This window comes from Aythya ferina (assembly GCF_964211825.1).
Source record: "Aythya ferina genome assembly, chromosome: 29".
Lineage (NCBI taxonomy): Eukaryota > Metazoa > Chordata > Aves > Anseriformes > Anatidae > Aythya > Aythya ferina.
Genome location: NC_140326.1, coordinates 12147 through 37626, shown reverse-complemented (window position 1 = coordinate 37626; position 25480 = coordinate 12147). Strand labels below are relative to the sequence as shown.

The 25480-nt window shown below is 44.0% G+C and overlaps 2 long non-coding RNA genes across 6 annotated transcripts; one reads left to right on the top strand and one right to left on the bottom strand.

Moving 5' to 3' along the window:
* Positions 1–1646: 1646 nt before the first annotated feature.
* On the top strand, positions 1647–24135 carry LOC311425245. 5 transcript variants are annotated; one of them, XR_014686265.1, is made up of 10 exons: positions 1647–2240; positions 14898–14959; positions 15854–15907; positions 16320–16431; positions 16552–16604; positions 16683–16749; positions 16836–16879; positions 16970–17032; positions 17621–17712; positions 22333–24135. It is a non-coding gene; the product is annotated as an uncharacterized lncRNA (long non-coding RNA). The 5 variants fall into 5 exon arrangements; XR_014686268.1 differs by having other exon boundaries at positions 15854–16242; positions 16326–16431; XR_014686266.1 differs by having other exon boundaries at positions 16320–16604.
* On the bottom strand, positions 19109–25480 carry LOC311425246. The gene is made up of 2 exons (XR_014686270.1): positions 25067–25480; positions 19109–25012 (listed from the first exon to the last, which is right to left on the bottom strand). It is a non-coding gene; the product is annotated as an uncharacterized lncRNA (long non-coding RNA).

Sequence of the window (25480 nt, the reverse complement as noted above, 5' to 3'; positions counted from 1 at the left end):
CTGCATCTGCTAACGGAGAATCCGACCGCTTGGGCTGGGTTATCCATGCTTGGTTTTCCATCCATGACAATATAGTTGATTGTAATGTCTTTGCCACTATTGTGGCGCCATCCTGTAATAATGCAGCTTGTAGTTTTTCAGAATTCTGTATGTACCATTCCAAGTCACCTGGCTTTATTGGTACCCAGATTGTACTTGGCGGAACTCCGTCTATTTGTAGTATCCGATTTCTTCCTTTCTTTATTAATTCTGACAGCGTGTCAATTTTTTCTTGAATTGTTCTTCGGGGTTGCAATGGGGGAGCTATCCACTCCAATACCACAGTTTCCATTTCCTTTTCCCCCGTTTTTATTTTTTGCTGTGTGATAGCACCCATCAAGTGTTGTGGACCACACAAAACAGTAAAATCCAGTGGCCTGTCAGGTATGCGTCGATGCGTGACACGCGTTGTGATCAATGATGCAATTTGTTGTAATATTTCCGACTGTTGTTCTGATAATGTCACCTTTGCGGCAGGATCAGTTCCTTTTAATAAAGGTCGAAGGGAATTCAACAGTTCATTTGGAATTCCGACCACTGGCCTAATCCACTGTAAATCTCCCAGCAGTTTTTGAGCATCATTGAGAGTTGTGATGTTCGATTGGATAGTAAGTTTCTGAGGCTGAATAGTAGAATCTGTGATTTTCCACCCTAAGTACTTCCAAGGGCTTGTCTCCTGAATTTTTTCTGGTGCAATTACCAGTCCCATTTGTTTAAGAGCAACTGCCAGGGCATTTTTCTGTTGTAAGGAAAATATCTCCTTCTGGGCTAGCAAAATATCGTCCATGTAATGGTAAATAATCGTTTTTGGCTATGCACGGCGAATTGGTTGAAGTGCTGCATCAACATAGAGCTGACATAACGTAGGTGAATTACGCATGCCCTGAGGTAACACAGTCCATTCAAATCTCTGATATGGTCCTTCACGATTTATAGCAGGAAGTGTAAAAGCAAACCTCTGTTTATCATTGTCATGTAATGCAATTGTAAAAAAGCAGTCTTTGAGATCCACAATTAGTAATTTCCACCCTTCTGGTATCATAGCAGGATTAGGTAATCCAGGTTGCAGTGCTCCCATAGCACACATCTGATTATTAACTGCTCGTAAGTCATGTAGCAAACGGTATTTCCCTGATTTTTTGGGAATCACAAAAATCGGAGTATTCCAAGGGCTTGTTGACAGTCTCAGATGCCCTTGTTGATACTGTTCCTGTACTAATTTATGAGCATGTAAAAGACTTTCCCGTTTCAGTGGCCACTGCTCAACCCATACAGGTTCATCAGTTTTCCATTTAAGTGGGATCGGGAAAGTCCAAGCAATGGCCACACCTAAAAATTTTGATGATCTGTCGTGAGAACTGCTCCCATTTGGGCAAGGATGTCTCGCCCTACCAGCGCTTGTACTCCTTCAGGTAGTGATAAGATGGAGACACTGCATTGTACCACCTTATCACCTATTGTCCATTGTAGCACTGGTGATCGACGAGCAAGAGTCATGCCTCCTACTCCCGAAACTGTGGCATTAGACTCAAATGTAGGCCAATGTGAGGGCCAATCCTTTGTGCTGATTATAGATACATCAGCACCAGTGTCCAACAATGCCTCAATCTGTATTTTCTCATCCTTTAAACACACAGTGACTTTTTGTCGTGGTCTGTGTCGCATACCAAGTGTCAATAAAGCCACTTTTCCCGTGGAGCCAAATGCTCCCAGTCCTCGATCCTTTGCAGATTCCGATGCTAATGATTCAGCAAGATGAGGCAATGGGATTAACTGTGCTATTTTTGTGCCCTTCGGCACATGAATTGGAGGAAACATTGCAGAAACCATAATTTGTATTTCCCCAAAGTAATCCTTGTCAATAAGTCCAGTTAATATTTGTAATCCATTCATGGTGGCAGACGATCTCCCTATTAACAAAGCTCCCACAGGTTCCTTATTAACAATAACTGGTCCAATAAGTCCTGTTTTTACCCTGGAGGGTCTCGAATCCAATAAAGTCACATCGACTGCGGTTGCCAAATCCAGGCCGAGGCTCCCTCTGGTGGCTGGTCGGAGAAAAAAGGATTCGTCGCAGTTGGTGCTGGTGCTGTTGCCGTCGCTGCCGTTGTCGTAAAAGCCACTTTTTGTGTCGTCGCGGGGCGGCTCCTCCCGCTGCTCCGGCCGTTTCCCGACGCATTTCGGCGGCATGCTGAAGTGCTGTGAGTATTTGTTTGACAATTCTGGCACCACACAGATTCTATTTTGCAGTCCCGTCTAATGTGTCCCGCAATACCACATCGAAAGCAACGATATTGCGGTGTCGATACTCGGCTAATAGGACGTCCACCGGGGGTTTGCAAAGGAGCAAGGGCTGCAAACACTTTTGACTGTTCTTTCATGTTATCACCTAATTGTTTTACTGCTTCTACTAACATAGTCTGTGGACCTACAGGTACCTGAGACATTCTTTCCAATCCTTCCTCTATTGTCCAAGTACTAGGTAACGTAACTAATATACTACGAGTTGAAGGGTTACAATTTTGGAGTGCACATTGCTTTAGTATAGTGCCTTTAAGATAATCGGGAACTCCCGCTGCTTGTATCGCATTTGCTACCCGATCGATAAACAATCCGAATGGTTCCTCTCTGCCCTGTTTAATTCCCATGTAGGACGGCATTCCCCCTGGCTCTCTAATTTGTTCTAATGCCCTTCTGGCTAGATTCATTGATACCTTAGCTTTGTCTGGTCCCAAGAGTGCCTGCGCCTCTGTTCTAAAATATGGTCCCATACCCAGTAATTCGTCTAATGTAACACCATACAAGGGATCCCCAGGCGCGCGTATTATCGCTACCTCTTCTTGACAGATACCGTGCCAATATGCATTAAACAAAAGTTGTTGATGCTGTGTCAAGATTAGTTTCATTATGCTACGAATATCTCCTGGGAGCAAAATATTTGTCCCCCAAATATAATCTAACATTTGACGAGTAGGTTCTCCCTTTAATCCAGACTCATTTACTGTAGATCGTAATTGTGTTAATAATTTCCAATCTAAATTAGTCAACTGAGCCTGTACATTTCCCTGTGCATCTGGAGGTGAATACACCACCGGATAGGCTGTTGTTATTTGTGCTGCTACTTCAAGATTCCCTTCCTTCATTGCTTCATGCGCTATTTTCTTCCATGTCTCCTCCCTGTCCTGTACATTGATTTTAAATGGACTTGTTGAAAATGAATTTGTACCTGACTCCTCACCCACCCTTTCTCTATTCTCTGATTGTGCAGGTGGGGGTACAGGCGGGGCTGTCGGTGGCTGTGACTGTGAAGGTTCTTCTTCCCCTAATATGGGTACCGAAGTCCCTTGTGGAATTATAACTGTTCTATATGATGGTGGAGAGGGGTAAGCTTGTTCCTCAGCTCTTTGCTGAGTAGAGGAAGAAGCAGAAGCCCCCCCCTTCTGACTGGATGATCCTAATCGTTCTGTTGCAGCAGCAGCTATTTTTTGTTCAGCTTGATGTGTTGCTAATGCATTAGTTACCGCCCTCCATGGCTTCATCAATTTTTTCGCTATTTTATTATCACTAATTACCTCATCAAATAATTTGTCCCCAAACTTCCTCCACTCTGCTTGTTCAAACACAGTATCAGGATTTAAAAAACAACCCTTAACTATCCCATAAGCTAATAACTTTGGCAATTCTTTTTTACAACATATATCCTGTGTGCCCCGCTTTTCTAAAAAGCATTTGAGCAAATCATACGCCGCTTGTCTCTCCATACCTTTATATACGTCGGTACCGTTGCAGCCTTTGCAAAGACCTCGGCGACGCTTTCCGGCGGGACCCTCTATAGGCTCATCCCGGGTGCGAGGACTCCCTTTCCGAGCTGCGGGTGCGGGGATTCCAGGTTTCTTTTCCATTCACCTTTCAGGCCTCGGGTGCGGAGATTCAGCAATTTGTAATCCTTTTCACCTCCTGAGCTGCGTTGCAGGACCGGTCCTCGTATTCCGTCCAACCGTGGCTCGCAGGTACAATTCCAGCGCAGGTTCAACTCCAGCGAAGTCCCTGTTCCTGTATTGCAGGTCCCTGTTCGGGCGCCATTTGTTGCGAGGACATTTGTTGTCGACGGAAGGAAGACACAGACGCTCAATATGAGTGATCAGTGAACTTCGATTTATTGGATAGCTCAGTCGTCTTTTATCTAATTCAATATTATTAGCTCATACATATTGCAAAAGCTAAGCTCATGATTGGTTAATGCATTTCTCTATTCTATCAGCTAGTTTCCCACCAAAATAACACAGTTAGTACTTTCCCAGCATACCAACAGATATCATGTTCTTGTACCTGAAACCTCCCTGAAACCTCCCTAAAACCTCCCAGAACTTACATTCCTTCCCAGGCCGCATTTACATATTTTCTCAGGCTTATTTACGTACTTTCTCAGGCTCATTTGAGCTGTGTTCGATACTTTGTTAGCTCGCGGCCTCCTAGCTGTGCAATGTTCACATGGCCTACTTCACTTAACCATTCCTCCACAGGCCATTCCTCTGTTGATGCAGCCCAGGATTCAGTTGGCATTCTGGCCTGCAAGCATGCACTCCTGGTTCATTTCAAGCTTTTCATTCACCAGAACCCTCAAGCCCTTCTCTGCAGGACTGCTCTCAAAGAGTGCTTCTCCTAGTTCGTCTTCGTGTCCAGGATTGCCCCAAACCATGGAGTGTTGGGTGCCCAGAACATGTCGGGAGATGCAGTTCTCCAGCATGGGCTTTCGGGCGGCCATGTTGGGTGCCCTGAGCATACCGGGAGATGTAGTTCTCGGGCATTCCACGTCCGGGACACCATGCTGGGTGCCCAGAGCATGCCGGAGCATGTAATTCTCGGGAAGTCACTTTGCCCATCAGGGAAAAGCCTTTTATAGAAACACGTGTCTAGAAATGATCAAGGTTCTCACTGTTCAAAGGTTTGTCATAAAAGCAAAACAAACTGAAGGAAATGCTCCTTTTCAGAGGTCATCTCTCATTCAGAAAAAGATGAAAGGAGTGCAGGAGGTAGACAAATGAACTCCTACACATTGATTCAAAGATCGAAGCCGAAATTCCTTTAAGTGGTATATTCTTTATTGCAGCGCTGGATGCACGGGGGATCTCTCCACCTATCGCGCATACCCAAAGCAGAAAGCAGTCTTGAATTTATACAATCAATCTATCAGTATTCTACAAGCACCTATACATATGCATTACCTATCCCCGCCATCCCTCGCTTCTCATGCTAATTAGCCTTTTGGCACCTTGTGTCTGCATAGAGCCTTCCAAGAATTGTGGGCAGGGGTCTTTGGGATGTGGGCAGTGGTCTTTGGGAGGAAGACCCCGAGTCTTCCTCACAGTGTACTTTTCACCTTTGGTCAGGAATCTGCTGAGTTGGCAGGTTTCTTAATTGCAAGAACTGGTTGTTGCTAATTCTTCCATTTGTTGTATCTTTATAATGAATTCCAATGTCCAGTTTCAAGATTTATAGTCCTTACATTTGTTCATCTGTCCGTCTGCCACTTCCTTATCATGAGTTCCAGTGTCTTGTTTTGAGATACACAGTCCTTGTCTGGGGATTGTCCTTGCCTCCCCAATGCCTATTACCCTTGCCTCCCGAACGTCGAACGTCTCCTTAATCAACATTATTTTAACAATATATATATATATATATATTTTTTTTTTTTAAAGTGAAAGTGTAATACACAATAAATGTTTGTTCATTGTCTTTTGTATTATAAAAACAAGGAGTTCCGTTTGAGGACCGGGAGTTGTGAGAGCTCCCTGCTGAAGTAAGGAGCTGTATAATACTTGGCTAGACACTATGAAAATTCTTTTGCTTAATGTAACAAAAAAGAGAACCCCCTCCCCTTCTCTCCTTCTGCATCTCAGTTGCCTCTTTTGTTCAAAGACACTGCTGCAAAGCTCATGTAACCATCTCCTGATAAGTTGCTAAACTAGTGTATCAACATCCTGCCTTCCTGCCTCACACTGGGCCAACATGACCAAATAAAAAAAGAAGTTGAACCACAACGCTATGGAAGACTACGGCCTTCATCTTCACGACCACCAGAGGGACAGAGATGACCCCCTAGCAACAGTGTGCGCAGTCGCAGAATATACCAGGATGTGCTGCGTAATCCCGGAATTACCAAGATATAAAAAGGGACCCTGGCAGGGGTGAGGTGTGCGCCGTTGGCAGAGCCGAGACTCCCCGGCCGCCCAGCGCTGTTTTGCTTGCTGTTGCTTACTCAGTAAATTCCTTTCTATTATTAATGCAATGCTCTCTGAAAATTAATTAAGGGGGCAACTTATAACAAAAGGAAATGCATTTTTTTTTTTTTTACAAGCTCTTATGCTCCAAAGTTCGGGACCATGGAGTCTGTGATATGGGGTGTTATCTTTTCATTTTACTAAAGAAACTGAAAATGGCCATCAGTAAGAAAAAAGATAAAAATTGGATGCTGACAGTATAGTTTCGCTAAGGAGATAACGTGACATTGAGAAAGCATGTTTACTGCACAATATTTGTTGGCATGAGAGTCATCAAAGATAACAAGACATTCAAAAGCAGCTCTAATTGAAAATAGTGGCATGGTGTTAGCACAATGAAATGGACCACAGAAGCCTTATGACAGAAACACAAGGGTATTCTGGCTCCAAAGTAGGGCAGTGCTGATGCGGTGGACACTACTGTGTGATTGTGTGCTACAATAGCAAAACAGAAACTTTGTGATGGAGAGAGGTTGGTTGGTTGTTTTTTGAATCTTTGCACTGCTTGAAAGCTTGGCAACGGTTAGGTTTAGGGTTAGAGGTTTGTGTTAATAGGGGTTAGGCTTAGGCCTAATATTAGGGGGGGAAGGACAAACCTTGATATTAAGGGGAAAGGCAAGAAAAGGATGGTGGTGGACCCAAAAATTGTGGGGGGGAACCCCTGAAATTGGGGGAGAATCCCCAAAATTGGAGGGTAACCCCAAAACTGGGGGTGTGAAGCCCCAAATTAGGGGAAGAAACCCCCAAATTGTGGGGAAGAACCCTGAAATGTAGAGGTGATACACCAAAATTGAGGGGAAACCCCCAGAACTGGATGGGAACCCCCTCCTCCCCCCACCCCCGCAAAAAAAAGGGAGGGCATAGGAGGGCAAAAAATGGCGTCCTACAGCAAGCTGCGAGGTTCAATTTTCCAGGGAACGCTGGGAAATGTAGTTTTTCGGCACTGGGTTTCCCGGAAGCCATGTTGGCTTCCCAGAGCATTGAGGGAGGTGTAGTTCTCGAGAAGCCGCTTACTGGGCGGCCATGTTGAGAATACAGGGCTGTTGAGAATACAATACAACCCTAACGGCTGCATATAGCAATCAAATCTTTCATCGTTGTGATAAATTAGTGGGGGTTTGTTCATTCTCTTTGAGGAATTTGGAGAATCTGCTGGGGAGAAAAGGTTGTAAAATTTAATGGCCTTGATAAGGGGGAGGATTTAGCAAGCAGATAGCAGGAGGGGGTGTTGGGTAAAAATCCTTGAGTTAAACCAGACTCTGTGAAATTCCTTACCACAAGACATCCTTTTTGCCGCTTCACTTCCCCCACCTGAACATGAAGCAGAGGAATAACGACCCCCCTCTCAACAATAGACTGCGCAGCCTCAGCCAGTTCAAAAAGTCCTAATAAACTGGAATTCAACTGCTATAAAACAGCAATGTTATAAGTTGCCCCCTTAATTAATTTTCAGAGAGCATTGCATTAATAATAGAAAGGAATTTATTGAGTAAGCAACAGCAAGCAAAACAGCGCTGGGCGGCCGGGGAGTCTCGGCTCTGCCAACGGCGCACACCTCACCCCTGCCTGGGTCCCTTTTTATATTTTGGTAATTCCGGGATTACGCAGCACATCCTGGTATATTCTGCGACTGCGCACACTGTTGCTAGGGGATCATCTCTGTCCCTCTGGTGGTCGTGAAGATGAAGGCCGTAGTCTTCCATAGCGTTGTGGTTCAACTTCTTTTTTTATTTGGTCGTGTTGGCCCAGTGTGAGGCAGGAAGGCAGGATGTTGATACACTAGTTTAGCAACTTATCAGGAGATGGTTACATGAGCTTTGCAGCAGTGTCTTTGAACAAAAGAGGCAACTGAGATGCAGAAGGAGAGAAGGGGAGGGGGTTCTCTTTTTTGTTACATTAAGCAAAAGAATTTTCATAGTGTCTAGCCAAGTATTATACAGCTCCTTACTTCAGCGGGAGCTTTCGCAACTCCCGCTCCTCAAACGGAACTCCTTGTTTTTATAATACAAAAGACAATGAACAAACATTTATTGTGTATTACAATCCCTCCTTTTTCTTTAAGGTACTCATTTTGTTCATTGAATCTCTTCAATGCCTGGCTACTAAGAACTAATGTTTCCTTGATTCCTTTGTTGGTACATATTGGCTCGTATTTGGCATGTATGAGCATTAGATGTGCTGCTTCTAAACGTCCCTTTACAATCGCAATCAATTTATTAAAAATACATGGTCCAAAAGTTAGTGCTATTATTAATAACAACAAAGGTCCTGTTATTGTTGATAATAAAGTAGTAAGCCAAGGTGAATAATTAAACCAAGATTCGTACCAGCTCTGTCGGGCTTCATTCTCCCGTTTCCCCCCCCCTTTTTTTTTTTTTCAACCCTTCCCTGGGTCTTGCCATTGTATCTCTTACCACTCCAGCTTGATCAGCATACACACAGCATTCCTCTTTCAGGGCTGCACACAGCCCGCCCTGCTGTAAAAAAAAAAAAAAAAAAAAAAACAAATCTAATCCCCTACGATTTTGTAACACTACCTCTGAAAGTGACCTGATAGATTTTCCAGGGCCGAGATGGATTGTTCAGTTTGGGTCAGGTCCTCGTCCACAGCAATGCGTAAGGAAGTAAATTCTTGATTTTGTTTAACCAATGAGGCTACCCTGGTCCCCACTCCAGCTCCTCCCAGTATTATTAGGGTGGCCAAAGTTAGAGCCGTGAATGGTTCCCCTCTTTCCAGATGATAACTTGCCACTGTGTGCTGGGTATACATACAATCCTCAGGGTGGTATAGAATCCTTGGTATAATTATCACCTGTATACAAAAATCAGGAGACGCATTAAAGAGTTTTAGTGATAGACAAGGAGTTATGCCCACTGACAAACAAACCCACCTAGCGTTGTTGGCTGGGATTAGCCACTTGGTTGATTGTTTTCCATTCTCCATGATATTACATAGGTGACACTTCCCACTAGGAACCGTGCCCACACACCTACCACCTCCAGTGACTTGTGTTAGTGTTACCCTTATGTCTTTTCCCCTACTGCATTGTAGAGGGTTGTTCTCGTTTGTGCGGGTGGGCTCTCCAGGATCCCCAATAGCATCATAATATGAAGGTCTTATACTAAAGCATAATCAACAGTGTTTTGTTACATTTGGGCTTGTTTTGTTTAATAATTGGTAGCTGGCATTCATGACCCCCCCCATATGTTATTCTCAGCTATGTTATCATTCTCGGCTTTACCTGAGCTTGTAGGGCTGCCGAGGGTTGGCACTGTAGTATTTTCCGCAGGCTGGATTCTCTGGACATTTTCTGACAATACCTCATTTGGTCCTACTGCCTGGGGCCTATCAGCATCCTCCTTTTTATTAGTATGAGTCCTCCCCTATCTGTTCCGTGTTTGTAAAATCTGACATTTTTCCTAGTACCCAGCTAGTATCGTCCAAGTTTGTTATATTTATATATAGAACCTTGCAAATTTCTTTATTTCCGTGAAAGGTTCCTGTATACCCTATACCATGCCCTCACCACCTGTAATGGGGATCTGCTTGTCGGTTAGAACCTTGCGGCCCATATCCCACTTGTAAAAATTTATCCCGACCAGCCCCGAGTGTCCAGTCTGTAGCAATGGTTTCACACCCCCAGTATGCACAATAATACGCATTTGGGTAATTACAGTACCCCTTTCCCGGGTTAGAACTTGGGCAGAAATAAAATCCTGATTGGTTAAAGCACGGCTACACTGACACCAGGTCACATAATGTGATGCAGAAACTGGGAGCACCCACTGTCGTTGTTTGCTGGATGATGAATTGATCCTCCCATCTGATCAAGCTCCATTTAAAAGACTGGTGGGGATGCGCAGACCCATAGCTGACCAAAACGATAATACTGACTCCCATGTATCGTAGGAGGTGGTCAGAGCCCATCTAAATTGTCGGCCCCTCAGTCCCCCCCTGTTTTCATTTCTCTGCCTCGCTTGTCAGTTTAGTTGCAGCGAACTACAAGGTATCGGTTCTTCTTGGCAGCAGCCGTGTTCTTCAGGGGAACCTACTAGGGAGCCTTCGAAACAGGGCCTCCTCCCCTTCCCACGATACACAGATGATATACAATACTTATCGAGTCCGTCTTAGTGTCAGCTTCAAGTCGTCAGGGCCTGGAGCTGCCTCCCATTTACCTTCCTGGATTGGTCCTTTCACACGGCTGGCATGCGTCCATCCTTTCTCCGCAGTTCAAATAGCCGTTTCTGTGGTAAGCAAAACAACATAGGGGCCTTCCCCATCATGGTGTTAAAGAAGTCTCTTTCCAAGTCTTAATTAGAATTGAGGGTGATCAAGTGGCTATTCCAAGTCATAGGGCATACCATATAGCATTTCAAAAGGAGAAATTCCTATATCAGTTCTGGGCTGCGTCCATATGTTTAACAGTGCAAGGGGTAAACATTTTACCCAAGAAGCCTTAGTTTCCAGCACAAGTTTTGTTAGTTGTTTCTTAATTTCACCATTCATTCGCTCTACCTTTCCAGAAGAGGAGGGGTGCCAGGGGCTGTGAAAATCCCACTCAATCTCTAAGGCCTGCTTTAACCCTTGCAGTAAAGCTTTACACCCATTCAGTCACGTGGTCAATTAGGACAAACAAGTAACTCAGTAAAGTCTACCTGTACACTTTGGAAAGGTCAAAGCCCTGGCTCCCGTTCCCCTCTAGATAGGTTACAGAAGACCTTTTTATTTACCCTTTGACATATAGTAGTACATCCTCTGCATGTGTGCTTCCCTAAAGTATATATTCCTACGCAGACATGCTTTCTTTTCTTTCAACATCACACATTGCTTGCACCTCCCAATGACTCTTCTGATGTAAAACAGTTAATATTTGCCTCATTGTCACTTTATTCAGCATTTCTCTCCCATCAGGGAGTATCGATTTTCCTTAAAATGATCCACATATTTGTAACATTAATACCTCCTTGGGAGGTTGTAATTGCTCCAAAATCTTTTTTAGAATTTACCCAAATAGATAGGTGGCCCTGTAAACCCCTGAGGTAAAATTGTCCACCTATATTGTTGCTTCCGCCCCCATTTCAGGGTCTTTCCAGTCAGAGGTGAATATACATGTACGTTTGCTCTCAGGGCCAGAGAGCACTCCATTAATAACACTGTTATTCCAGTCTAACAATTTACTATTTGAATGCCCAATTTAATCATCAGATCCCTTCCCAACAAATTAGTCCCTGCCTTGGGTACATACAATAATTACCCAGTGATCATTTTATCCCCTAGTCTCAGCTTGGTATCCCCCAAAAGTGGCACTGTTATCCCAGTCCCTTCTACCCCCATCACATTTAGGGTTTCATTAGTTAATTTAATCCCTGATACTTTACAAGTCAGTAATGACTTAGCTGCTCCAGTGTATTGGGTTTGATGGCAAGGTTTGGGGGGTGTGAGGGGTGTGGGGGTGGGAAACTGCAGTGGCAGCCTCCGTGAAAAACAAAACAAAACAAAACAAAACCAGAAACCTCCCCGTGGTAGATAAGGGACAATTTCATCTGGCCCTAAAGGGGCCCACTGCTGCCCAGAGCCAAGCCATAGCAACACAGTCCGTGCCTCTGTGAGAGCACATCCACGAAAACAAACAAACAAAGAAACAAACAAAAACCTGCTGCTCAACAGCGGCTGGGAGAGCGAGAAACCCCCCCGCAGACACCAAAGTCAGTGCAGAAGGAGGGGGAGGAGGCGCTCCAGGCGCTGGAGCCGAAGCCCCCCTGCGGCCGCTGGAGAGGCCCCTGGTGGAGCAGGCTGTTCCCCCCCTCCCCGATGCTTGGGAAAATGACCAAACACGACAGCAAATATGCAAATATATCAAAACTTCTAGACTGTTACTTAGATAATGCCTACATCCTCTTTCCCTGCTCGTTCAACTTCAAACAGCTCTGTTAAATACTACATGCCACACCTTTAACACCTTCATCAACCCTTTTAACACTTCCTTTATCTTTTTCCAGCCTGTACTTTTCTAATACCAGCACCAAGGGCTCAGTCAGGGTCCAACTTAATTCCATACCTTTTCCCTCCAAGATACTGAAACAACATATCAATATAGCATATTTCATCCCATTTTCCTTCTTTCCTCCTTCTTCCACTCCAGATATTCCTATTCGAAGTGGCTAGCCTGGCCACACTTAAAACATCTTATCAAAGCCTGTCTCTGCTAGGACTTGGGCCACAACACAGGCAGCCTTCTTTGCCTGCCATTCCTTCATCTCTCTTCCTCCCCTTTCCATCCTGGCCCTGACTCCCCCTTAAAATTTTCTTCATCTTTCTCCAACCCTCTGCCTCACTACCTGCTGCACTGTCAATACCATTAGTTTCGCTCTCTCTTTTTTTTTTTTTTTTTTTTTTTCTTATCTCCCCTCCGGACACACACCTCCAGGGCCTCCCGCAGGAGGGTCCCCAGTGACTGTTCACTACATCCCCCCACCTTCTTAAGCATTTTCTGCATATTTTGCCAGGCTTTAATCACACAATGAACTTTCAAGAGCCCTTGGGATACTGGGTCCTCAAGTCTCATCCCCAAGTACTTTCTCATTCTGACCCCCAAGTCTCTCATATGATTTCTGTGTTGCACACTATTATTATTCCAGCCAGGATTGGCAAGTGGGTATTTCTGCCTTGCTGGTATTACCCCTGGTCCTGGAGGATGAGCTCTTTCCCATTCTTGTATAGCAGCTCTCCTCCTGATCATTCCCATTTCTTTCCCTGTAAACAACATACTTATAGACATAATTCCCTCCCCCCAGAGTATAAATCAGGTCGTAGGAACTGGTCTAATTGTTCAACTAGGCTGTTGGGGTCCTCGAATAAAGACTTCCTCTCCTTCTTAAAAGTCCTAACCTCTCTGCTGGTAAGGAGGAGGGGGTAGTTCACCTAAGAGGATACACAGTTAGTGTTAGTACTGTTAGTATCAGGGAAGGCAAAATTCTCAATATATCTTCTACCTTGTTCTAATTCTTGCCAGAGCCTAGAGTACGATACTTCTTTAGGGACAGTGTTAATTACAGTCCCTGTCTCCCTTCCTGGAGTGACTGCTGCTGCCACCAGTTCAATATTAAGATTATAGGGAGCATAACTTGGCTCCTTCTCTGAAAAAGGAATCTTATTGTTTACATATAAATTTAAAGCCTGAATTTTCATCAGACCCGTATTTTGGCCAAAATACTGCTGCTTCCTTAATTGGTTCTTTTGTCCAGACTGATACACAATATTTAACCTTTTTTTTTTTTTTTTAATTATTTTTCTTTTACAATCCCTCTAATTTTGGGATTATGTTTCCAATTTCTTATCATTCTTCAGGAAGAACTATTAGTAGGCACTCCCCCAGGGATATCTCCCTGTCCCCTGGAACTCATATTTTCCCATTTTTCCTAACCCTCGCCAGTATGTGCTACAGAAATTTCCCTTCTGCAGTGTACCACACACCAACGTACTGAAAAATGGGGGTGTACCGCCAAGCACTTCCCCGTGCCAGCGTTACCGCACACCTATGAGTTTACCAGATTCCCTGGAACTCGTACTTCCCATCTTTCCTAACCCTCACCAGTATGTGCTACAGAATTTTCCCTTCTGCAGTGTACCACACACCAATGTACTGAAAGATGGGGGTGTACTGCCAAGCACTTCCCCGTGCCAGCGTTACCGCACACCTGAGTTTACCAGATTCCCTGGTGTACTTCCAAGCACTTCCCCGTGCAAGGATTACCGTACACCAGATTCCCCTGGTGTAGTGCCAGCACTTCCCCGTGCAAGGGCTTACCATACACCAGATCACCCGACCCCCAAGGCAATACTTAATATTTCTTACCTTGGTCTGTGCACAGAGTTACCAGATCGATTCTTAAAAAAAAACCCGGAGTGCCTACCTTCTTCCTTTCCCCACTACTTCACAGATCCTGCCTCTTTAACCAGTCTCGGGCCCCCTGTCAGCTTTCTGCAGAACCGCCACCGTCGATGCACAGGACCGCTGAAATCAGCGGGGCATGCCTTCCTGCTGCTGCGGCGGTGGGGCTCCCCAGTAGGTGACTGGATCCCGGACGAGCCCCCAAATTGTGAGAAACACTCCGTAGCCAATAACTTAGGCTCAGGCGAGGATCTCAGTGAAGTAGTAATTTATTCGCGATTGCAATGGCGGGCGCCCCACAAGCAGGAGAGAGCGCATCTACTAGTTCCAAAACACAGTTTATATACCTTTTGATGACAGGACCCTCCCCTGTTTTCCCACTGAGTGGGTAATCCAGGTTCACAATCTATTTGATGCTTCACAAACAATGCATGGCCTTCAGTCGCCGGCCTGTTAAATTTCAAATTTCTTTTGACATTTTTACTGCTTGAAGTGGTAATGTTTCTTCACTTATCTGACTTGACTTGACACCATGATTTTCACCTAATTGTCCTAAGGAGTCTGATTGTCTGCATTTTACAAGGTCGCCTGCTAAACTTTCTTATCACTGTAAGCATATCTCAGTACCACATTCCCTCCTTCTAAACAATGTAACTCTGCAAAAACAACATTTCTATTCCCACAGATGCAGCATTACCAAGAAACTGAGCAGGGTTGTATCAGAGTCACCTTTTTCATCTGCAAAGGGTATGTCTGTGATTACCCCTGCCAGGGCTGCTATGTGTGCACGTCTTTTTGGCATTTGTGGAGCTCAGTTTTTTTTTTTTTGTGTGTGTGTATGTTCTAAGTTTTTGGGTTTTTTTGAGGGGCAAATAGTGTGTGTGCTGAGTGTGGTTGGCAGGAGGAGGTGGGGAGCTGCTCAGGACTGATAGGTTTGGTTTCCAGGAGTATGCGGCATCCTTCTTGTGCGATGCAACTGATTGTTGGGCGGGAACATTCCAGCTTGTGTGTCTTAAGCAACTGAGCTCGTGTAGTGTGTGTTGTGTGGCCCGGGCAGAGTTTGCTGTGGCGCTGTGAGCGAGGAATCTCAGTTAGAGCTGGTGAGCAGCTGAAGTACCAGAGCTGGGAAGAGAGAGGTATTGCAGCAGGTACGCTGTGGCTATGAGGTGCCTCAGAGTGTGCTTTTCTCTTTTCTTTGCAAGTGCTTAGTGCAGTAGTGGAGAGGGAAGGGAAATCCTCATGTCACGAAGCACTTGTGGGAAGGTTAGTGTTGTCAGCCTGGTCATCCCTTATCTGAAGCGAAGGGAAGATTGTTTGGTGTTTGATTGTTTTGGCATATAATCTGTTCTGCTCCTAGATTTTTCTTTCTACATAAAAAAAATGTTTGAGCTATTTCCAGTTAAGAAAGTTCCAGTTACTTGCTGGGTCGTATTGTCCTTCCAATATTCAAAGCTGCAGCAATAGCATGGGGATTGTTGCTTCTAGAAACACCCCAGTTCTCTTGTCTGCATGCTAAAACAGATTTCAAAAAAAAAAAAAAAAGAAACAAGAAACACACACACACAAACAACAACAACGAAAAACCACCATTGGGTGATTTGTTGTGAATGCAATGATCGTTTAATCCCTTTGTTTTCCCAGGTGATGTCGATGATACTGGCTGCACTGTTGGAGCTTGGATTTGGAGAGGAACAGGTGAGCACAATGGTATGTTGCATCAGTACTAGTCAGCATTGTGGAGCAGGTGGGCACTGGGGCTGGTGTCCTAGTGAATGCTGGTACTCTGTTTTTGCAGCTGATGATGACCCTGGCAATTAACTAAGATGTGATGACAGCTGATGTGGTAGTCCATGGGTGTACTAATACATTGTCCGGACTGTTTTGGCAAAGATATCCGGTCTGCCTCTGGGCACGTACTGAAGGGCAGCTGGCACAGTCATCTCTGTGGTGTTTGGCAGATGTGGATGGGGGAGAGTTGAGCTGCTTGCGAGCAGCTGCTCGCATAGTGCTTGAATAGTGCTGGAGGAGAGGTTTGTTGTTGAATCGTCAAAGCTTTCAGATGTGGACTGTTTTTTTTTTTTTTCTTTATTTTTTTTTTTTTGGCAAGACTTAGATAAACCTCAGGAGGAGTCAGCCAAAGGAAAGAACACCTTTCCGGAATTGTCAAGCTGTCATTTTGCAGCTCAGTGACTGGTTTGGTCTATTTCTAAGGTGCTGAGGCAAGTCGACCACTGTTTTGAAATGATAATGTTGTAAACGGGGTCCCTTGTGTTGTTGAGGGATGGGTACTAATGCTGGCAGCTGAATGACTATCCTGTGACTGTTTTCATTTGATAAAGCTGAAACACGGTGTACAACCTGGGACATCACACCCAGAGCTGCCTCTGGCAAGGTGAGTGAGGAACAGATGTAGGAGTTGTTGAGTTGCAGGTCTCACTGTTACTCTAAGCATCCCCTCTTTGTCTTTTAGAGGTGGTGTAGCTGTTTGAAGAGGGTAGATGGAAAAATCTGCCTCAGGGGCAGGTAAATGGGCAGAGGTAAGGGAGCAGATGAGAGTAACTGTTCTAGCTGTGCTGTGGCTTTGGATGCTGCCTCGGCCTATGCTTTTCTTTTTCTTTCACAGGTGTCTCCAGGCTCAAAGGAACAAACTGCACTCTGAAGAGCTGTGTAAGAATAGGGGCTGGTCATGAGCTGGGTTGGAGCAGAACGGCCAAGTAGCACAAGGTGACTATGAAAGGTGCCCATCTTGCTTTGCAGGTGCCGTGGAAGGCTCTCCACAGAAGTGGCTGAGGATTTCAGATAAGGCCAGAGAGCAACAAGGTGCGGCACGTGCAGGGATGGTTTCCAAGCGCTGCGGTGGCTTTCTCTTTTTCCCATGGGGGGCAGGCAAGCGGCTGAGGTACAGGAGGGGATGAGAGTAACTGTCCTAAGGGTGCTTTGCACCTTGGTGAGTGTAGAGATGGGTTTTAAGTTGGTGCCGCGGAGGGCCTGGCCCCAATGTTCTGTAGTGTGTTTTGACCCATCAGCATAGCCTTTTGGTTTTCAGATAGCCTGGTGAAGTAAGTGATTTTTCCTGCGAGTGGAATGGAATTGATTTTGTTGGTGTATAATTTGTTCTATCCTAGATTTTTCTTTCAATGTAAATAAAAGTTTGAGCTAATTCCAGTTGGGAAAAAAAAAAATCAGTTACTTGCTTGGTTGTGTTGTCCTTTCAATATTAAAAGCTGCAGCAAAAGCATGGGGATTGTTGCTTCTAGAAACACCCCAGGTCTCCTGTCTGCACTCTGCATGCTGTTGAGCTAAGCCATATAAAGAAGTTAATAAAACCACAGCTGCTGCTCCTCCTCTTTCTGCTTTTTTTTTTTTTTTTTTTTTTTTTTTTTGTGCTTTCCCCCTGCACTTTCCCAGGTGATTGGCTTCAGGTTCCAGGTGGAACCTAATGGTAACTGAGTTGCAGGTATCCCATCGGAGAGCTCCTTCTGCCTGAGCTGCACTTTTTGGTAAGTGCTTTGTTTTTCCTTCAGTCGTTTGCAGGGTTCTTTAGGTGGCTCAGAGTCTATGGACTGATGCGTTTTCAAGTAGAAACCGGTACGCCTATCTTTTTGAGGTGGTAACTAGTAGGATCTGTCATTGTAAAGCAATCTAGTAGTAGGTGCCTGTATTGCACTCAGCTCTTCCTCAGGTAGTTATTATAGTAGTATAGTGGTTATTATAGCATGTTTACAGATAGTATAGTGATGTTACCTTGTGTGTTTGCTTTGTGGTTCTGGGTCCCTTATGATTTTTGCAGAATTACGGGGCTTTTTTTTGAGTCTTTGCCTCTGTGTCAAATATTATCCAAGTCACAACCTTGGTGGCAAAGTGATGGAGCAGGGTTTAGGAGAAATGTATCATTGAAGCTCCCTGTGGGAGCATGTATCTGAAAATGGCAGCAGTGAGCACGTAAGGGGTAGTCTGTTTCAGGTTTAGGAACAGCTTGTTATATTTTTGGAGCTTTTGCCTGTGGTTTTGCTGTCTGTCAAGTCTTTAGACCTTGCAGCCCTCTAGGCTTAAAGTGCTTGGAATTCACGTATTAGAAGTACGTTTTTAAGGGGTTGCCAGGTACGTTGTTTTGGGGAAAAAGTGGGGTACAGTTTCTTGACCGCATAAGTGCAGTAGTGCCTAGAGAGTGAGCAGGGCAACCTTTCTTGATCTCTAAAGAATAAGTCTGTTCGGGCACATCGAAGCGTGGCGCCACCTGGGCACATTTCTCAGGTGGAGCTACTGAGCAGGTGAGGGAAAGGAGCTGGTAACAGAGAGGTATTGCACAACTGTATGTTACATCAGTAGTAGTGAGCGTTGTGCACGAGGTGGGTATCAGGGCTGGCATGCTAGTGAATGCTGGTTCTCTGTTTTTGCAATAATTCTCTGTTTGACGTAATTCCATTTGAAAAAGTTCCAGTTACTTGACTGGTCGTGTTGTCCTTTCAATATTAAAAGCTGCAGCAAAAGCATGGGGATTATTGCTTCTAGAAACACCCCAGGTCTCTTGTCTGTTCTCTGCATGTTGTTCAGGTAAAGCAGATTTAAAAAAAAAAGAAAATGAAAACCAGCTGCTGCAGCTCCTGCTCTGCTCCTACTTTCTTGTGCTTTGTCCCTTCCCTTTACAATGTGATTGAGTTTGGGTGCTGGGCGGGGCCAAATGGTATATGAGCCCCAGGCATGGCATTAGAGAGCTCCTTCTGCCTGGGCTGCTCTTTGGGGTAAGTGTTTTGATTTTCCTTCAGTCAGTTGCAGGGTTCTCTAGGCAGGCTGGAGTCTATGGATTTCTGGATTTTAAGTGCTTGGAATTCACTTAACAGAGGGATATTTAGTAGAGGTTGCTGGCTCACTGTTTTTTGTGATGGTGGGATACTCTTCTGTTTTTGAGCTATATTTTAATCTTTAGATGTATAAACCTACTTGTGTAATTTTCCAGAGGACTAAAACCAGCTTCATTTCATGCTACATGTGGCTTGGCAGTGTAGATGCAGCATTACTAAGAGCCTGAGCAGGTGTGGTGTAAATGCCTGAAGTAACTAGGAAAATAAAACTAACATTTTAAACAAATAAATAAAAAATAAATATTATAATAATAAATAAAATAAAAATAAAAAATAAAATAAAAATAAGAAATAAAAATAAAATAAATAAACTAATAAATAAAACAAAACTAACAAAGATAGAAAATAATATAAATTGGCCCAAGAGAGAGGGGATGTTAGGGAAGATACCACCGTCAGGGGAGATACCATCCCGAGGAAATACAACATCCTTAGGACCTCCTGACTCCTGGGATCAGTCGACAGGCTGAGCCTCTCTTCCCCCCCCATTGGGACGCCTTTGGGTGAGATCTGAATACTTGCTTATAAATCTCTATAGAGTCTTTGATCCTTTTAACGCGTTTATTTCTAGGCTGCACACCTGTGATATCTGTGACATCTGTGACACCTGTAAACACCTGTAACATCTGTAACACCTATAACACCTGTGTATTTCATGCATACTCGCTTGCTTTTGCAGACAGTCCCTATCACCAGCAATCCAAAAGAACCCGATTATCTGTTGCTGTAATAAACCATACCTGATTGTATTGTGATAACTCTCATTAAGTGCAACGAGGGTGAGGGTGGTTATCCGTGATAGTTCAGTGTTCTGAATCTAACCAGACCCCTAGGCGGTTAATGCATTTTTGGTGAATGTCCGAACGGACCCCCAGATGGTTAATGCGTTTTTGGTGAATGTCTGATGGGACCCCCAGACGGTTATCGTGTTTTTGGTGAATGTCCGACTGGTTCAGTACTCTGAATCCGACTGGGCCCGTAACGGTTAATCAGCTACACCCCTTAACGCGACAGTAAAATTGGCATAGTCGGCAGGATTGCTATGGATAAACTTCTGCAAATATACAATTGTGCCCCTTCCCAGGCGGGGAAGGAGTGGGCCCAAAAGTTTTGGAAAGATGAGGAAAAAGTTGTGGAGCGCATTGAGCAGTGTCAGGCTTCACGAAAGATTGGTCAAAGAAAGGGTAAAGGTGTGATTTGTGCTGTGTTAGGAGCCTGTTTGTCTTGTGCTCAGCAAGAAGCTAAGGAAATTCCTGCTCCCAAACTGATCTCTGATGAGGAACATACAGCTTTGAAATCAGAGATTGATGTGTTGAAGTCATCATTGGCCTTTGAAAGGGAGACGGGAAAAACATTAGGAATCAGAGCGGATTAACTTTTGGATGAAAATAATAAACTTTCCATTGAGAATGACAAACTTGTGACTGAAAATGATAAACTTGTGAGTGAGAATAATCATCTTAAACAATTGCTGGAGAGGGTTAGTCATCTGTTAAATAAAGTACAGCCTTGCGCTCCGGTCAAGCAGATTCGTGGAGTGCTGCATAGTGCAGAACCTGAAAGCCGGGACAGTGATTTCTGGTCTGACAGTGATGATGGTGTTGAAGAGATTTCTGATTCTGAACCTCAATCGATTTCTTTGAGACCTTTGGTTAAGACTGAGACTGCTGTTAATGATAATGATGAAATCCGCACTACTGTGTGAACGATTCCGTGGTCACTGGAAGAGTTGGTTAAAATACAGGAGAAATTCTCAAGGCATCCAGGGGAATCGGAAGTGGAGTATGTGTGGCAAGTTTCTCTTGAAGGAGGAGATTGAATTATGTTGAGTGAGGAAGAAGCAGGTGGCTTTTGGGGACCTGGAGTGTTTTTAACCACCACACCAGGAGACCATAGTTACTCTATGCCGCCCGTGCAGTGATATTGGGCAGGTGGTATAGATCCCCAAGAGAGAGGGGAACCCCTGGAAATTAGAGCTACAGGATATTCTGACCTGGCTGTAGCAGTACAAAAAGCAGCCTGTATTCAGGCGATATATGAAAGAGATGAATTTAGGAAATCCCTGATGTTAGCTCCTATTGACCCGGTTCAATTAACCCCTCTCATCCGTGGACTCCCTGATTGTCTTAAGATGTTTGTAGCAAACACCCAAGGTCACATACTAGCTGCTTGTAGGGATGATGATAGTGGTTGTAGGCGAAATCCTAACTCCCCTATTCCCACCTGGAGTGAATTGGTACAAGACGTAGATAAGCACAGACACCGAAGGGGCTGGATAAGTTCTTCCAGTATTAAATCCCAAGACCACTCTCGGCGAGTCCACCAAATCCACACTCAAAATCCCAGATATCCCAAATTCAAAGAGAGGTTGAAACCTAATAGGGAACGAGGTGAGTTGTGGTGTCGGCAAAAAAACTCTTGTCCCCGGGGAGGGCAGTGAGCCACCCTGCTCAGCGGGTATTAGCAATTCAATGGCTCTCTAATGAACATTCTGACCCTACCATTGCCATTCCTGTTGAACCCCCAAAAATATTGGTAAATTTTCTTATTGATACCAGGACCCAAATGTCAGTAATTACACATGAGACTGCACAGACCCTGTGCATAACACCTGGTCAACACAGGGTTGAATTCATGGGAATCAATGGTGTGGAAAAACAATGCCCCGCTGCAACAATTTCACTCTGGTTGCCAGAGGAACAAAAATTAACCAGGATAGAAGTATTAGTTGGTGCTGCATATACTAATATTTTAGGATTTGACATACTGCATGGTTGTATGTGGAAACTCCCTGATGGAACTATGTGGAGTTTTGTGACACATCAAAGGGATTCAGGCACCGTGAGACTGAGCCTGTTACAAACATCCATACCCTTATTCCCCGCTAAAATCATGAATGATCGGCAATATCTGTTGTCAGCAGCAGCACTTACGGGGATTGACGGGGTGGTAACTGAATTGGAAGAAAGAGGCATTATTAAAAGGACTCATTTACCTTACAATTCACTGGTGTGGCCAGTAAAGAAACCAACCAGGCAATGGCATTTTACAGTGGAATACAGACAGTTGAATGCTAACACTACACCTTTGACTGCCGCAGTTCCAAACATGGCAGAGATAGTGAAAGCCCTCTGTGTATCTAACAGTAGTAATAGTGCTAACTACTATGCATGGGAAATCAAAGATTGCTATTTCCCTCTTTCTAACCCTGCCGGTTGAATACAACCGAGCATATTTTATTTTCTTTTGTGTTCACAGGAACCCTGAGCGAACTGTATATGGACAGCTGGAAGATGACGAATCAACAGTTTGGATTAATAATGCTATGCTTTACCCTGACCTTGATGCAATTACAGACCTTAAAGGAAACAGCTACTGTGGCTGTGCATGGAGCTGAGGTGTTTCACCATGGCATTTAACCATGTACTGTCACAGTATAGCACAGTCACTGGAACATCTCAAAACAGAAAGGACCTAAATCTCTCTACTTTAGTTCTACATGGAAACAAAATATTTTCAAAAGATGAATGGAGTTGGAATGATTCTCTAAGAATGGCTGAACTTTAAGACTGTCTTTGGGGTTACAGAGGCACAGAAATATTATTTGAATTCATGGTTAATACAGAAACATCATCGACTACAAAGGATAAGAAGCCTCTGCCCCTGCAGATATTTGAAAATGAACCGACTCAGCCTCCCATTGGTCTAACTCCTTCCATCTTCAATACAGGCCCTTAAATAATTCAACAACAAATTCTCTTTGACCCTAGTTGGTCCCTAAAAAGGGCCACAGGATGCAACTAGGTTATTAGGGACAGGATTAGGTATATTAAATAGCATTGATGCTGAGGTCTTAATGAGTAGAGTAACTGCTACTACAGATGACCTAAGGAAACTGGAACAACCAATAAAACCATCTTTATTGGCTCTAGGAGCAAATAAATGACTTCTGTCAGATGTTTTGCCCCATTGGGAACACATTGAGGAAAATGATCATCAATTAATTGTAAATGCCCTTGGAAAAGCCCAAGGCAATACCTCCCTTGCCTTGAGCTGCATCCAAGCGCAGTTATGGATACAATCTGTAGCAGCAGCTATTATTAGAGAGGGAGAAGGAGGAACTTTGCCCACTGAAATTCGAAAATTGATTTGGGATAATGCTTCAGAATTTAAAAAAGAATTTCAAGCATGGTGGCAATTAGTCAACTTTACCCATTATGCAGAAAATGATAAAATTGTTGCCTTTATACTTACTATAAGTAATGCCACCATATACAATGTCTATCCAATCATTGCATTAGGAGTCAATCATAATGGAATTATACTTTATCCTAAAGAGCATAAAGTATGGGCCCATCAAAAGGGAGGAAAGTGGCAAACAATTGATGTAAATGCATATATTGTGTGTGAACAAAAAGGTTTCATCTGTGAAAGTAACACGCTGGAATCCCAAGACATTTGTCTTGACACTGAGCAAAATATTTGCCACTTTGAGATACATCCTAATGAAACCCTTGAAACTGTACTTGTATATATTGGGAAAGGTTGAGTTTGCATGAGAACTCATTGTGATTCTGTAGTCGTAGATAATGCAGTGTAGATACCAGTAATCACTCTAATGTTTGTGTTTGCAATTTTACCAAAATTCTAGGATGTGATTTTAAATACTCAGCTCCTGTCACTTCTTATCAACTTATTGCATCTAATTATATTCTGCTGCATGAAATGTTGCCTACTCCTATTGGAATGAACCTTACCTTGGTGAAGAAATTGCTGGTACATGAGGACCTGAAGCAGCTGATGACACAAGTCCGAGAAAATGGACAAAAGACTCTGATTACTGAAGAGTAAAGAGAGATGAGAGACACCGTTGGTGGGACACTTTGTTTGGATGGTCGCCAGCTGCCAGGGGAATCTTCAACAAGATGCTTCACCCTGTTATTGTTCTGTTAATACTCACTGTATTATGTTTTATACTGACAATTAGTTTGTATGTTAAACTCTGGTTTATGATGAAACGTTTAGCATCCCTACACAATGTACATACACTCGATAACCTCATCCCGAGAATGTATGTGATATCCCCGACGTATTCCAACTGTCGTGAAGCTTGAGTGACTGTAGTCACGGGGTGGATTATGTGGTGTAAATGCCTGAAGTAACTAGGAAAATAAAACTAACATTCACATTTTTAAGGAAAAGGTACAGCATTGAAGAGGCTTTCAGGGTAGGGCATAACTGCATTATCTGAGCGTTCCCTAGGCTCCCAACCTTAGATGCTATTGTGCTGGGGAAACTTGGTGTGCTAGCTCTAAGGAACAGCACGGAGCGTAGAGTGGAGTGGAGACACCACGGCTAGGCTCTGTAATCAGGTGGGGCCTCGATTGTTCTTGTGCACAAAGCTGCACTTTTTGCCACCCTGAGCCAAAGACCTGTCATATTTTGACAAATGCTGTACCCTAGTGTACTTTTTGCTCATTATAATATCATTATAATACCAAAATGCACCTCCATCCCAAAAGCTACCCGCCTCCAAGGTGCGACCACCCCTCACTAAGCATGCACTCTGAATTTCTCAGAGCCTATTACTTTAAACGGAGACGGGAAAACTTTACACCAATCATAACTAAGATACGCTTGACTAGAGCCACTCAAGCTCCACCTAAAAGATAGAAAATAATATAAATTGGCCCAAGAGAGAGGGGATGTTAGGGAAGATACCACCGTCAGGGGAGATACCATCCCGAGGAAATACAACATCCTTAGGACCTCCTGACTCCTGGGATCAGTCAACGGGCTGAGCCTCTCTTCCCCCCCCATTGGGATGCCTTTGGGTGAGATCTGAATACTTGCTTATAAATCTCTATAGAGTCTTTGATCCTTTTAACGCGTTTATTTCTAGGCTGCACACCTGTGATACCTGTGACATCTGTGACACCTGTAACATCTATAACACCTGTAACATCTGTAACACCTACAACACCTATAACACCTGTAACATCTGTAACACCTATAACACCTGTGTATTTCATGCATACTAGCTTGCTTTTGCAGACAGTCCCTATCACCAGCAATCCAAAAGAAACTGATTATCTGTTGCTGTAATAAACCATACTTGATTGCATTGAGATAACTCTCATTAAGTGCAACGAGGGTGAGGGTGGTTATCTGTGATAGTTCAGTGTTCTGAATCTAACCAGACCCCCAGGCGGTTAATGCATTTTTGGTGAATGTCTGAACAGACCCCCAGATGGTTAATGCGTTTTTGGTGAATGTCTGAACGGACCCCCAGACCGTTAATACGTTGATGGTGAATGTCTGACGGGACCCCCAGACGATTAACGTGTTTTTGGTGAATGTCTGACTGGTTCAGTACTCTGAATCCGACTGGGCCCGTAACGGTTAA